Here is a 14,030-nt window from a genome sequence, read left to right on the forward strand (position 1 = left end):
AACATGGTCAAACAAAGTTTGACCATAAATTTCAGCATTTTTAAAAGTCAGAAACTATTTTTAATCAATTAAAAATGAAGAAAAATAACCCAATTGAACTAAAATCTCAAATAAATCTCAAATCAATTAATAAATTGATGAGAATATTTTTCATAGATCCATCATCATTCAAAGAGATTAGAACAATATTTTTGTATTTTTTGGATATCAAAAACTATTTAAAATGAATTAAAAATAACCAGAAAAGAGAAAATTATTAAGAAATATCAAATGATAAAATAAAAAATATTAAAAATCATTTTTAGAAACTAGAAATTAAAAGAGAAATAATGCAATTGGTCCCATATTTTTTGGACCAATAATAAAAGAGATATGAATTTTTGAAATAAAAGGAAATAAAGAAAATAAAAATCAGAAATAAGAAAATAGCAAAAATCAGGAAGCGTTGGATGACTTCATTAATTGACGTGGCAACATCCAATGGATCAGGAGCGCGCGCGTACCATTATCATTAGTCAACTGAGAAACATATTGAATTAAAAAAAATCATAACAATGGAGCGTGGAGATTAGATCTGGAGATTGAGATCAATGGCTCACATTGAATCTGGCAAGGAGACGGTGGCCAGCGCCACCGTCTTCTCCGGTGAGCTCCGACGAAGGTAAAAAAATGCAGAGACTCAAATGCTCACTAAAATGGACGATCCAGACACCGTTCAAAAGGTGAAGTGATGTACATCACTCCTATATCACTCACTTCCACTCTAAATTCCTATTAAGAGAGAAATCAGAGATGGAAGTTTGGTGATGTTCAACTGAACTTGCTCGATTTCAACAATTAAGCACTCAATAAAGATGCCTCTATAGAGAGGACTTCAGACAACACAATATCAAGACCAATGGATCAAAGAATAAAGAGATTCGAAGCAAAAAACAGTTGATCAAAACCTTTGGATTATGAAGATTTGAGTCCCTTTCCTTGGTTCCTTTTGCAAAACAGAACTTCAGTAGATCAAATGATGAAGGTTTAGGAACTTTAGATCTGAAAATTCAACCAAATGCAATTGAATTTTAGATCTGAATTTTTGAAGAAAAATGAACTTGGTTCCTTTGGTATGGTTAGGGATTCACTCTTGCAGCATTTCAGGCGCCTTCAGGTTGGAGAATTATGAAGCATAGCACATGTATTTATAGCTGGAAAGGGCTGAGTGCATGAGTTTACTCGTGTGCATGGCAAATGGATTTTTCATTGCATGGGCTTATGTGATCATGTAGAAGGCCCAATGAAGGCTGAAACTACCTGCTGAGTTCATGTGAATTGCAAATGGATGTGTACATGAAGTGTAAACAGCTCATGCATGGCAATTTGAATTGAATTTCACAAAATGCACTTAATCTTCATGCCTTCGAAAATGGTGTTTCCAAACTCCAAATGCTACCTCATGAGTAATGATTAGAAAGCTTGTTGCATAAGGAACAAATGATATGTTGATCAAAATTTCAATTGGGCCTTGGAAATTAGTGAATTTTGAGTTTAAAGTGTAGGGTGCAAAACAGGCATAAGTGAAGTTTCCAAATTTGGCCAATGTTCAAACCCTTCTGTCTCAATGATGCAAGCTCCAAATGATAAAACCTTCAACACAAAAGTTGTATATATTTTCAAGACAATCAATTTAGACTTAAAGTTTACATCATTTGTAGTTTTTATGAATAAGTTATGGGCACTTGAAGTTGGACTTTTTTCCATTTCAATGCATTTGGCCCAAGTGACCTATAATGTTTTGCATTATCACATGTATTTATTTTGAGATTTTGAAAATTTTCTCAACATAACATTTGAAGTAGACACAATAAGATTTCTAATGCATTTGGTTCCACCTCAAAATCATAAAAAATGAATGAGTTATGTTCTTGGGAAGTTGACCCAAAATTAGGGTTTCAGTCAAAATGACCTATAATGTCTTGGAATGGATGACGATCTTCCAAGCTTCAAATAAAGTTTTTATGAACATTAAAGTTGTTCATATTGTTCTTAAGAACATATTTTCTCTTGGGATCATCTCCATTTGACCAACACATAAAAAGTTAGGTCTCAGTGCATTTCAAAATAGACAGATGAATTGACTGATCAACCTCTCAAGTCCACCACTCATATCTTGATGAATTGATGATTGAGGGCACTCAAATAAGTTCAAATATGCATGGAATGATGAATTAAAGAACTTCCCTTGATGGTATTTTACCACGGGTTGGGGTTGCTTCATGAGCAAGGCATTGTTGATGATCAGATGAATTAGGGTTTCCTTGGGAGACAAACCTCAAACCCCTTGACTTGCTTTGATCAAAATGATGAATTGAGATACTAGGGAGGCATATTGGATGGATGAGATCTTTGGGAGTCATTGCCATGATTGCTTTCCTCTTCTCTTGACTTTATTATTGCACAAAGGATCTCCTAGAAGCTTTTAAACCTTGTGATTGCTCAAGCTACAAACAAGAAATGTTAGTGACATATTTTTGTGCTTTTGGTTAATAAATAAAATGAGAAAAGCAAATGATATACAATTCAAGCATGCTTGGTGATATCAAACCACTCACAAGAGGTCCCACCCAAAGGCAAATGGAACCAAGATGCTCATGATCCTTGAGGTTTTGCAAATGCAATGTTATGATGCCATGAGGGATCTTAGGGCCAAAATTGGGGTCTTACAGAGGGATATGATGAAACTCAACCTTTGTAATGAAAGTTGAAATCCTTCTTGCATAATCTCTATATGGTATTAAACTGGGTTGATTCATCTCCCATTCACCTTTGATTTGATTCACAACCAAAGCCGAATCTCCAAAGACATCTAAATATTTGATTCTGAGATCAATGGCCTCTTCGAGCCCCATAATGCAAGCTTCTATTCTACCATATTGTTTGTACATTTAAAAGTCAATCTAGTTGTAAATGGAAAATGCGTGCCTTAAGGAGTAATGATTACTGCCCAATGCCATTACCATATTGATTAACAACTCCATCAAATACCATGCCCCAACGGGAACCAAGTTCTGGCCCTTCTTCAAGCAATGGTTCATCACACTCTTTCATTTTCAAGTACAAGATCTCTTCATCAGGAAAATCATACTGCACTGACTGGTAATCTTCAATCGGTTGGTAAGCCAAATGGTCAGCCGAGATACTACCTTTGATCGCCTTCTGGGATCGGTATTCAATATCATACTCTAATAACAACATCTGACAACGGGTAATCCTCTCATTTAAAGCAGGCTTCTAAAATACATACTTGATTGGATCCATTTTGGATATCAACCAAGTGGTATGATTCAACATATACTGACGCAGACGCTTAGCAGCCCAAGCCAATGTGCAACAAGTTTTCTCAAGCATAGAGTACTGAGTCTCACAGTCGGTGAACTTCTTAATGAGGTAGTAAATTGCAAATTCTTTCTTTCCAGTCTCATCTTGCTGACCAAGAACACAACCCATATTATCTTCAAGCACATTCAAATACATGATCAACGGTATTCCTTCAACAGGTGGAGACAAAATCAGAGGTTCAAGCAGATACTCTTTGATACTGTCAAAAGCTTTCTAGAAATATTCGGTCCAATCACAAGACTGATCTTTCCGAAGAAGCTTGAATATAGGCGCACATGTGGCAGTCATGTGTGAAATGAATTTGGAAATATAATTCAAGCGGCCGAGAAAACCTCTGACCTTCTTCTCAATTTTGGGCGCAGGCATCTCTTGTATTACTTTGACCTTGGCAGGATCAACCTCAATACCCTTCTCGCTGACAATAAAACCCGACAACTTACCAGAACGAACACCAAAAGTACACTTATTGGGATTCAAGCGGAGTTTATACTTCCTCAAACGCTGGAATAGCTTCAACAAATGCTCAACATGTTCCTCTTCATCAATTGATTTAGCAATCATGTCATTGACATAAACTTCAATCACTTTATGCATCATATCATGAAAAATAGTAGTCATTGCTCTTTGGTAAGTTGCACCAGCATTCTTCAAACCGAAAGGCATCACTCTATTATAGAATGTTCCCCAAGGTGTAATGAATGTGGTCTTCTCCATATCTTTGGGTGCCATTTTAACCAGATTATAACCGAAAAATCCGTCCATAAACGAAAAGACTTTGAATTTAGTAATATTGTCTACCAACATATCAATGTGTGGTAGAGGGAAATCATCTTTTGGACTGGCTTTATTCAAATCTCTATAATCGACACACATGCGGACTTTTCCATCTTTCTTCGACACAGGCACAATATTGGCCACCCATTACGGATATTCGGAGGTCACAAGGAAACCGACATCAATCTGCTTCTGTACTTCTTCTTTGATCTTCACTACCATATCAGGATGCGTTCTTCTCAACTTCTGCTTGACTGGCGGGCATTCTGGGTTCAACGGAAATCTATGCTCCACAATCTCAGAATCCAAACCAGGCATGTCTTGATAGGACCAAGCAAACACATCTGAATACTCTCGAAGAAGATCAACCAACCCCTTCTTCGCATCTGGACACAGTCGAGACCCAATCTTCACTTCCTTCACATCATCCTCAGAACCCAAGTTGACTAACTCAATCTGCTCTTCGAAAGGCTGAATGGTCTTTTCATCATGCTCGAGAAGACGAGACAATTCATCACTCACTTCTTCTTCACTTTCTTCCTCGGCTTCAAACACAGGGAATTTAAAATTTGGAGAAGGAGAAGGATCATTGTATTCAATCGGGTTAGAAACCAACCTGCATAATGATTTGATATTTTGATTTTAGAGAAGTGAATTTTGTGACCAAATATTATGCAGATGGACAATTGTATTGTTTATTTATGTTTTTTGTGATTACCATTTTCAGAATAAAGCAAAAAGTAAAAACAAAACATCATAGATGTGGATGAATAGAATTAATTTTATTGATGATCAAATTTGAAATGCCTAACAATGTTCACTTCTCCCTTAGGCATAGGAGAAGGATTTTTTAAAACATATAAAAGCAATTACTTAGATCAATGTAAAATAATAGGAATGTCAACAGCTCTCAAATTATTGCAAGCCTTTCCATGCGTCACAAAATTGGTACAATCTTCCCCTTCGTCATCCTCTAGCACAACAGCTAAGTGTTGTTCATTGCCATGAACGAACCCTCCTCTACGGAAGCTAAGTTGCATATCCTCTGATCTAGCAGTTGACAAACCTTGCTGAAAACCCAGACCGGTTCTACCTTTGTTGTCGGAGACCTCTACCATGCGCCCCCACTGACCAACATTGCCTTCTTCAACAGTCTTTCTTGCATCTTTGAATGAAGACATAGGTGCCCCAACTCTCTTTTCAACAGCAATAGATAAGGCTTGGAATGGATTTCCAACCTCATCCACATCTTTAACGTAAGAGAAATATGACAGGTGGCTAACCAACAACGCCTTCTCCCCACCAACAATGACTAATTTTCCATTCTTAACAAACTTGAGTTTCTGATGCAATATGGAGGTAACAACTCCTGCCTCGTGGATCCATGGCCTTTCCAACAGACAACTGTAGGCCGGGTGGATATCCATTACTTGAAAAGTAATATGAAAATCACCCGGACCTATCTTCATTGGAAGGTCCACTGCACCTATCACTGTTTTGCGCGAACCGTCGAAAGCTTTGACGATACACCACTATACCTCATAGGCTCTCCTTGATATGACAACTTTGAAAGAGTTGACTTTGGCAGTATGTTCAACGAAGACCCGGTGTCAACTAATACATTGGACAAAGCGTCATCCTTGCAATTCATGGAAATATGCAAAGCTAGATTATGATTCCTACCCTCCTCAGGGAGTTCCTCATCACAAAAACTGAGGTTATTGCAAGAAGTGATGTTAGCTAGTATATGATCAAACTGATCCACCATAACATCATGTTCCATGGATGCTTGCTCTAGAACTCTTTGCATTTCTTCTTGGTGCGCTTCTGAATTTCATTAGCAAAGACAGTACCGAAATCTTTGAGGGGGTTTGGAGCAGTTGCTCCACCATATTAAACTCAATCTTCTTTATTAGACGAAGTACCTCATCATTATCATTATCCTTAAAATTGTTGGATTCACCAGACTGACACTTTGGAGCACTAACCGGATCTACATCAGGCACTTCCACCTTCTTATTGAGAGTCGATTCTTCCTTATCTTTTGGGAACACCGACCCAAACACTTGACTGCTACGGGTCACCTTAGTAACATCAACAATACTCACTACAGAACTTGTTGTAGGAAATGGAACCTCTTGACCATCTTTCAACATCGTCGTATTGTACTGATACAGAACAACTTTATCGAATGAATATGGGATTGGGCCCGCTAACCGTATGACCAACGGTGATACCAATCTTCGACTGTTATTGTTACTATTACGTATGTCGTACTGAATGACTACTCTTTCCAGATTCTTGAAAATGGGCACTATGAAATTCACATCGTCATCTACATGATGGGATTGAACAATTTGGATCATGCCTTCATCCATCAACCGCTGGATGTCCCTTTTCACTACCACACAACCCCTAGGGTTGACACTACCGATAGCACAACCGTCATGGTCATGCTCACAATCACTCACCATGAAAATGTCCTTATGCATTGCCACCAAGGACCTCCGGATGAAACGAACATCAAACACTTTAAACTCTCTGGGACAACCATCCACCATGTTAACAAAAGAATTCCCATGAGCGGGCAGTGGATTTGCTTTCACGTTTGGCGCACGGTCTTCGAAGGATACCATTCCACTCTTTATCAGCTTCTAAACTTCGTACTTGAGTGGATAGCAGTTCTCAATGTCATGTCCGGGTGCCCCTTGATGAAAAGCACAACGGAGTTCAGGTTTGTACCACCACGGAAGTGGTTTTGGAATTTGTGGCGGGTTTCTCGGTTGGAGTAGGTTCTTGAGAACCAAAGATGGATACAGTTCTGCATAAGTCATAGGAATCGGGCCAAAAGAGACCTTCTTCCTCTTGAAATTTTGCTGATGATGATTGTTGGTATTTTTGTTGTTTTAGGTGTTTGCTCGTTGTTGTGGTTGTTGCTGTTGTTGTTGTTGTTGTTGTTGCTGAATTGGTGTTGATTGACTGTTCGAAACTACTGGAATTACTGAGGATACTTGATGATGGTGTTGACAGGATGGTTGACTCTTTCTGATCAAAGGCCTCCTCTGTCTCCCATTGAAGATTACACTAGCTTCGTTGTCTTTCTTCTTCCCAAAAATGCTGCCATATCTCTTACTTGATGATGCTTCCTCCTTTGACAATCGTCCTTCTCGGACACCTTCTTCAAGCCTCATCCCCATATTTACCATTTCGGTAAAGTCACTAGGGGCACTAGCAGTCATGCGTTCATAGTAAAATGAACTTAGGGTCTTCAAAAAGATCTTTGTCATCTCCTTCTCCTTTAAAGGAGGGGTGATCTGAGCAGTTAACTCTCTCCATCTTTGCGCATATTCTTTGAATATCTCCTTATCCTTCTGAGACATAAACCTCAATTGGTCTCTATCAGGCGCCATGTTCACATTATACTTATACTGCTTGACAAAAGCTTCTCCCAAATCATTGAAAGTGCGGATGCTTGCACTATCCAACCCCATATACCATCTGAGCGCGGAACCGGTCAGACTGTCTTGGAAGTAGTGGATTAACAATTGATCATTATCTGTTTGGGTAGACATTTTGCGGGCATACATCACCAAATGACTGAGCCGACGTGAGTTCCCTATGCATTTTTCAAAGTCAGGCACTTTGAATTTCACCGGAATCTTCACATTTGGCACCAGACATAACTCATCAGCATTTTTCCCAAACAGGTCCTTACCTCTCAACGTATTTAATTCCTTGCGTAGCTCAAGAAATTTATCCTTCATTTCGTCCATTTTCTCATAAACATCCAGGCCCTCAAATGGCTCGGAATGGTAAATGGTGTCCTTCACACGAGGTAAGGTGTGCACAACGGGAGGTGGCACATACATGACCGGGCTAGATGCCGACATGGAAGCAAAAGTAGGCGCAAAACCTTCAGGCATGAAGTTCGGCGGAATTCCCCACGGGAATCCGGCAGGCATGGCAGGCGCAAAATGAGCGGTAGCAGCAGGCATGGTAAAGGTAGCCACCTCTGAAATAACAGTCCTTTGAGGAGGAGGAGTTACGGGGGTTGGAGCCGACTAGCTCTGAGCAGCTAACACTGACTCCGTCATGGCAGTCAGGCGGGCGATCTCTTCCTTCAGCTCTCTATTCTCTTGCTCAAGATGTTCCATGATTCTCAGATGATTGGCGCGAGAGTTGCACTGATGAGTCATCTTGGTTGAAGCACATAAGAAACACCAATGAGACATCTGGCGAAAGAGAAACCTGCTTATGCAAATGATGCTTGAAATGCAATGCTTGTTTATTTATTTTTATTTTTCAAGGAACTTACTATATCATTTGCATATATATATATATATATATATATATATATATATATATATATATATATATATATATATATATATATATATATATATATATATATATATATATATATATATTTAACAACAATTACAACAATTTGATATGATCAAAAATCTCTTTTTATTTATATAATTGGAAGGATTACACTGAGTACAATTTCAGAAACTAAATAAAAATACAAGAGAAAAGGAGACTAGTCATCCTAAGGATCCCTAACAACAATATCAGAAGGTCTGGCTGTAGGCGCGTACTTCCTGCGAATGCGTCGAATCTCGGTCTCAAAAGAAGCCTTCATCTGAGTCTTCTCGAGGACAAGCTGATCAATAATCTTCTTCCAAGCGACGAAAGGCTGAGGCATGCTAGAGGAAGATGAAACCTCCGACTCTCTCTGTCTCTTCGTCACTCGGTCTTCAAGTAGCTCGATAAGTGCATCTTTGTCCTTAGACTCCAACTGCAACTCTTCATGCTTCTTGCTCAAAGCATCGAAACGCTCTTCCCACATATCTTTCTCTTGCTTCATCTTGGCGAGTGCGTCTTCCAACTCCTCTACATCTTGGTTAGGGAGAGTTAATGGCTCAACCAAAACCATAGATATAGGTCGCTCACAAGGATAAGGCATCTTCAACTCCATAGCTCTCTTCTTCACCCAAAGAGTGTAAGCTTCTAAAGCCACACAATTGTGCGGACCAAGCTCGAACCTTCCTTTCCTATGCACATTATACCAAGCATGCACAATCTTCTAATTCAAATGTTAGGGATCTTTACCCTCTTGATAGAAAAGACCTTCTAACGAGTGTTATTAGGTTTGTCTCTCAAAGGGAACCTAAGCTGACGATGAGCCAAAGCAAGGTTGTAGTTAATTCCTCCTTGTGTACCAATGAGAGGTACATTAGAGAATTCACCACAATAATCAATAATCTCCATACTGCTTAAAGAAGGATCATACCAAACTATATCATCATTAGTGAGAGACATAAGTCTCTGAGACCACCATAGACATTGTTTGTTCTCCACAAAAGCAGGTGTTTGAGGCAAGTGCAAAATAAACCTCTTGTACAGAAGAGCAATACAACAGACAATAGTTCCACCACCCTTAGAATTCCTCAAATGCAAAGTGAAGTATATATCACCTAATAGAGTAGGCATAGGATTCCCAATCAAGAAAAGTCTAATGGCGTTAACATCAACAAAAATGTCAATGTTAGGGAACAAAGCTAATCTATAAATGAGAAACACAAAGATAGCTTCAAAAGCGTCCACACTACCGGCTTGAGCAAACGCATTAGCTTCCTTGATGAGGAAATCAGATGGCAACCCAAACAATCCTCCTTTCTTCACCCAATGAGCCTCTATCTCAGACTTCTTCAAGTGAAGAGCTTCAGCAATAAGATGAGATCTGGGAATCTCTTCCAAGCCACTAAAAGGCACCTTGCTAGAAACAGGTATTCCCAAGAGATGAGCATACTCCTCCAATGTAGGCACAAGCTGGTAATATGGGAAAGTGAAGCAACGGTAGAGAGGATCATAGAACTGCACCAATACACTCAAAAGTCCTTCAACCACATCAGCAGACAAGATAGATAGAAGCTTCCCATGACGTTGTTTGAAGTCCAAGGGATCTAATACAAAAGATGCTAGCTTCCTTAACTCTTTCAAGATGGGACATCTGAAACTATACTTCTTAGTGTTCCTTCGTCCATAATCCATGGTCTGAAAATATTTGCAAATAATACCTCAGTTCCTTGAAATTTTCGTGTGATGAATGTTATGATGCGTATGAATGCATGAATGCAACAACCACAAATAAGGGATCACACACAAGGCAAGCAAACAAAGGTCAAGGGATGAATCAAGTCATTGTCAAGATCGATCATCCATTTTGGTGGATTATGGTTTACACCTTATCGACACCCAAGTTCCATTGATATTGACAAGACTTGATTAGATCAACCAAGAATCAAGGGTTTATTGTGAGTCACAAGCATGGAGTCTGGGTAAGAACCATCCCAAAGGAGTGAACTAAGGATGAAACCTGTGGATCATGTTCTATAAAGTTCCCAGAGTCTTAATTCCATCTATCGGATATTACAGGTTAAGATGACTGACTCATCGACCCATAATATTCTCAAGAGAAACTCGTCTGAGTGTAGTATCACGTAACAACTGTTATGAAGTCTACACTTGAACAATCTCCGCACTACGTCCTAAATAGGCCAAGAGGGGGTAAATGTTCCACAGTCCTCAGCTTCTCGGACCCAAATTAGAGATAGTAATTCCTAACCACAAATACTTGTATGACATTTCCACATCCAAAAGGGTCTCCACTGAGCATATGGATCCCAAGCCAACTTGTTAAGGACTACTCCACACAAGTCGAACATGACTATACCATCCTCCTATCTTAATTGCACTCAAGTTCGGGTTAGACCTTATCTCACCACTCAGAGATCACCAAGCACAACAAGCAAATTATACAACACAAATATGCATACATCATATATATACAATTATACACACACAAAAAAGTAGGCTAAACCCACTAGAGACTACTCCCCAGCAGAGTCGCCACTTAATTTCTGTAGCGGTAAATTCTTGATCATCAAGCTATGGATAAGCAAGACATCAAATAACAAGAGTCGCCACCGCACTTTTATTGTTTCGAAGGGAAAAGGGAAAAAGTACGAACAAAACCCAAAAGTAAGAAGTTTTCAAATCAAAACTAATAAAATGTCAGAGATTACAAGTAAGGGGGTTGGTTACACAGAGGGAAGGTGTTAGCACCCAAAGTGTCCTAGGTACTCCTAGGGAGCCCTTTTTTGTGTGCATATGTATTTTGGACAAAGTGGTGTTTACAAACAAAAAGAATGGGGGGATGAGAAAAGAATTCATTGATTATATTTTTGTGTTTGACAAGACCTTCGGACTTGTGCCTACGTACCAACATAAAAATGAGGGATCAAAACCTCATAGTTCGTGGTACAAATTTCAAAGTGGATGCATTGCTTTTAATCAAAAATTAAGTTTGAAAGGCACAAGGGCCTAGAAAATGGTTTGAATGAGTTAGTTCTTTTTGGATTTTGAAAATTTTAAGTCAAGTATGGTTAAGTATATTTACAAGTTTGATTTAAGAAAAGAAGTTTGAAAATGCAATGGCATAAGACCAAAGTTTCTAATTTGCAAAGGGTGTAAGTTTAGAAAATAACAAGTTCAAACAAAGAAGTTTTGAAAAGGAGGGAGAGATTTTGAAATTAAAGAGACGTGGAGGAGATGAAGAGACTAATCCTAAGCACAAATTTAAAAGTTAAGAGTTAAAAAGATCTGACCGATGGGTAGCAATCCAATAGGAACGAATGCCATATAGAAACCCCAAATTCCCTTGGATATTAGAATCAAACAATAAACAATGCATACAATATTATCTTGAAGAGTAAGGAATCAAATAAAGATAGCCCCATCTAAACTTTAGCCACTCCATGATCTCTTTCAAATTTTCTCATGTAACAAATGAATTCCACAGGTCACAGGTTCAAAATAACAGCTGCACAATGATCATGTGATCAAAGGGATCTTCAATGATGTATCAGATGAAGTTTCAAATTGCAAGCACTTGATTACATGAAAGTTGGCATTGGCTAAGTCCTTTTGTATATGGATGTTTCCTAAATCCTAAGTCCAATTGTCCAAGATCAAATTAACAGTCCACACAATAGTTTTTTAGGGTTTTTGTTTCTTATATTTACATTAATGGCCAAAGACCACAGAAGCAAACAAAATACACACAAACAAGATATATCACACAATATGGTCCAAGTGGACAAAGTGAAAAGGCATTAATATAAACAATTAGAATCGTATGAATAATGGCAAATGAATAGAGCTTAAAAATTAAAGTGCATTAAAAGTAAATGGCTTGAAATTAAATGTTAGTGGTTAATGAATTAGAAGTTAGTATTTGTAGCGGTAATTCAGGATCATCAAGCTATGGATAAGCTAGAGATCAAATAACAAGAGTCGTCGCCACGCTTTTATTGTTTCCAAGGGAAAAGGGAAAAAGTACAAACAAAACCCAAAAGTAAGAAGTTTTCAAATAAAAACTAATAAAATGCCAGAGATTTCAGGTAAGGGGGTTGGTTACACAAAGGGAAGGTATTAGCACCCAAAGGGTCCTAGGTACTCCTAGGGAGCCCTTTTTGTGTGCATATGTATTTGGTACAAAATGATGTTTACAAACAAATAGAATGGGGGGATGAGAAAAGAATTCATTAATTATATTTTTGTGTTTGGCAAGACCTTCGGTCTTGTGCCTACTGTAGCGGTAAATTCATGATCATCAAGCTATGGATAAGCTAGAGATCAAATAACAAGAGTCACCACCACACTTTTCTGTTTCCAAGGGAAAAGGGAAAAAGTATGAACAAAACCCAAAAGTAAGAAGTTTTCAAATCAAAACTAATAAAATGTCAGAGATTACAGGTAAGGGGATTGGTTACACAGAGGAAAGGTGTTAGCACCCAGAGTGTCCTAGGTACTCATAGGGAGCCCTTTTTGTGTGCATATGTATTTGGTACAAAATGATGTTTACAAACAAATAGAATGGGGGGATGAGAAAAGAATTCATTAACTATTTTTGTGAAAGAAGTTTATTTACAAGTCAAGTATAGTTAAATTTATTTACAAGTTTTATTTAAGAAAAGAAGTTTGAAAATGCAATGGGATAAGGCCAAAGTTTCTATCTTTTTGCAAAAGTGGTCAAAGTTTAGAACAAAATAAGTTCCATCAAAGAAGGTTTTAAAAAATAGGGAGATATTTTGAAATTAAAGAAGTAGGGAGAAGATGAAGAGACTATCCTATGCAAAAAATTAAAAGTTTAGAGTTGAAAAGATCTGACTAAATGGGTAGCAATCCAAAAGACAAGAATGTCAATAAAAACCCAGAATTCCCTTGGACTTTTAGAATCAAGCAACACACAAATGCATAATTATGTTATCTTGAAGAGCAAAACATCAAATAAAGATGTCCACATCCAAGCTTATCCACTCCATGATCTTCTTCAAGGTAGCCCATGTAACAGATGTATTCCACAAGTCACAGGTTCAAAATAACAGCTTCACAATGATCATGTTGCAGATGAACTTAGAGAGATCTTAAATGGTGTATCAGATGAAGTTTCAAATTGCAAGCACTTGGTTTCACAAAAATTGGCATTGGCCAAGTCCTTTAGCATAGGAATATTGCCTAAGTTCTAAGTCCATTTGTCCAAGATCAAGCCAACAGTCCACACAAAAGTTTTTTAGGGTTTTTCATTGTTGTTATGTACATTAATGGTCAAAGACCACTCAAACAAACAAAATATACACAAACAAAATGTATCACACAATATGGTCCAAGTGGACAAAGTGAAAATTGCATTAACATAAACAATTAGAATGATATGAACAATGGCAAATGTATAAAAGCTAGAATTAAATGGCATTAAAGTAAATGGCTTGAAATTAAAAGTTAGTAGTTAATGAGTAAGAACC

Source organism: Lathyrus oleraceus, chromosome 5 (genome assembly GCF_024323335.1).
Source record: "Lathyrus oleraceus cultivar Zhongwan6 chromosome 5, CAAS_Psat_ZW6_1.0, whole genome shotgun sequence".
NCBI lineage: Eukaryota > Viridiplantae > Streptophyta > Magnoliopsida > Fabales > Fabaceae > Lathyrus > Lathyrus oleraceus.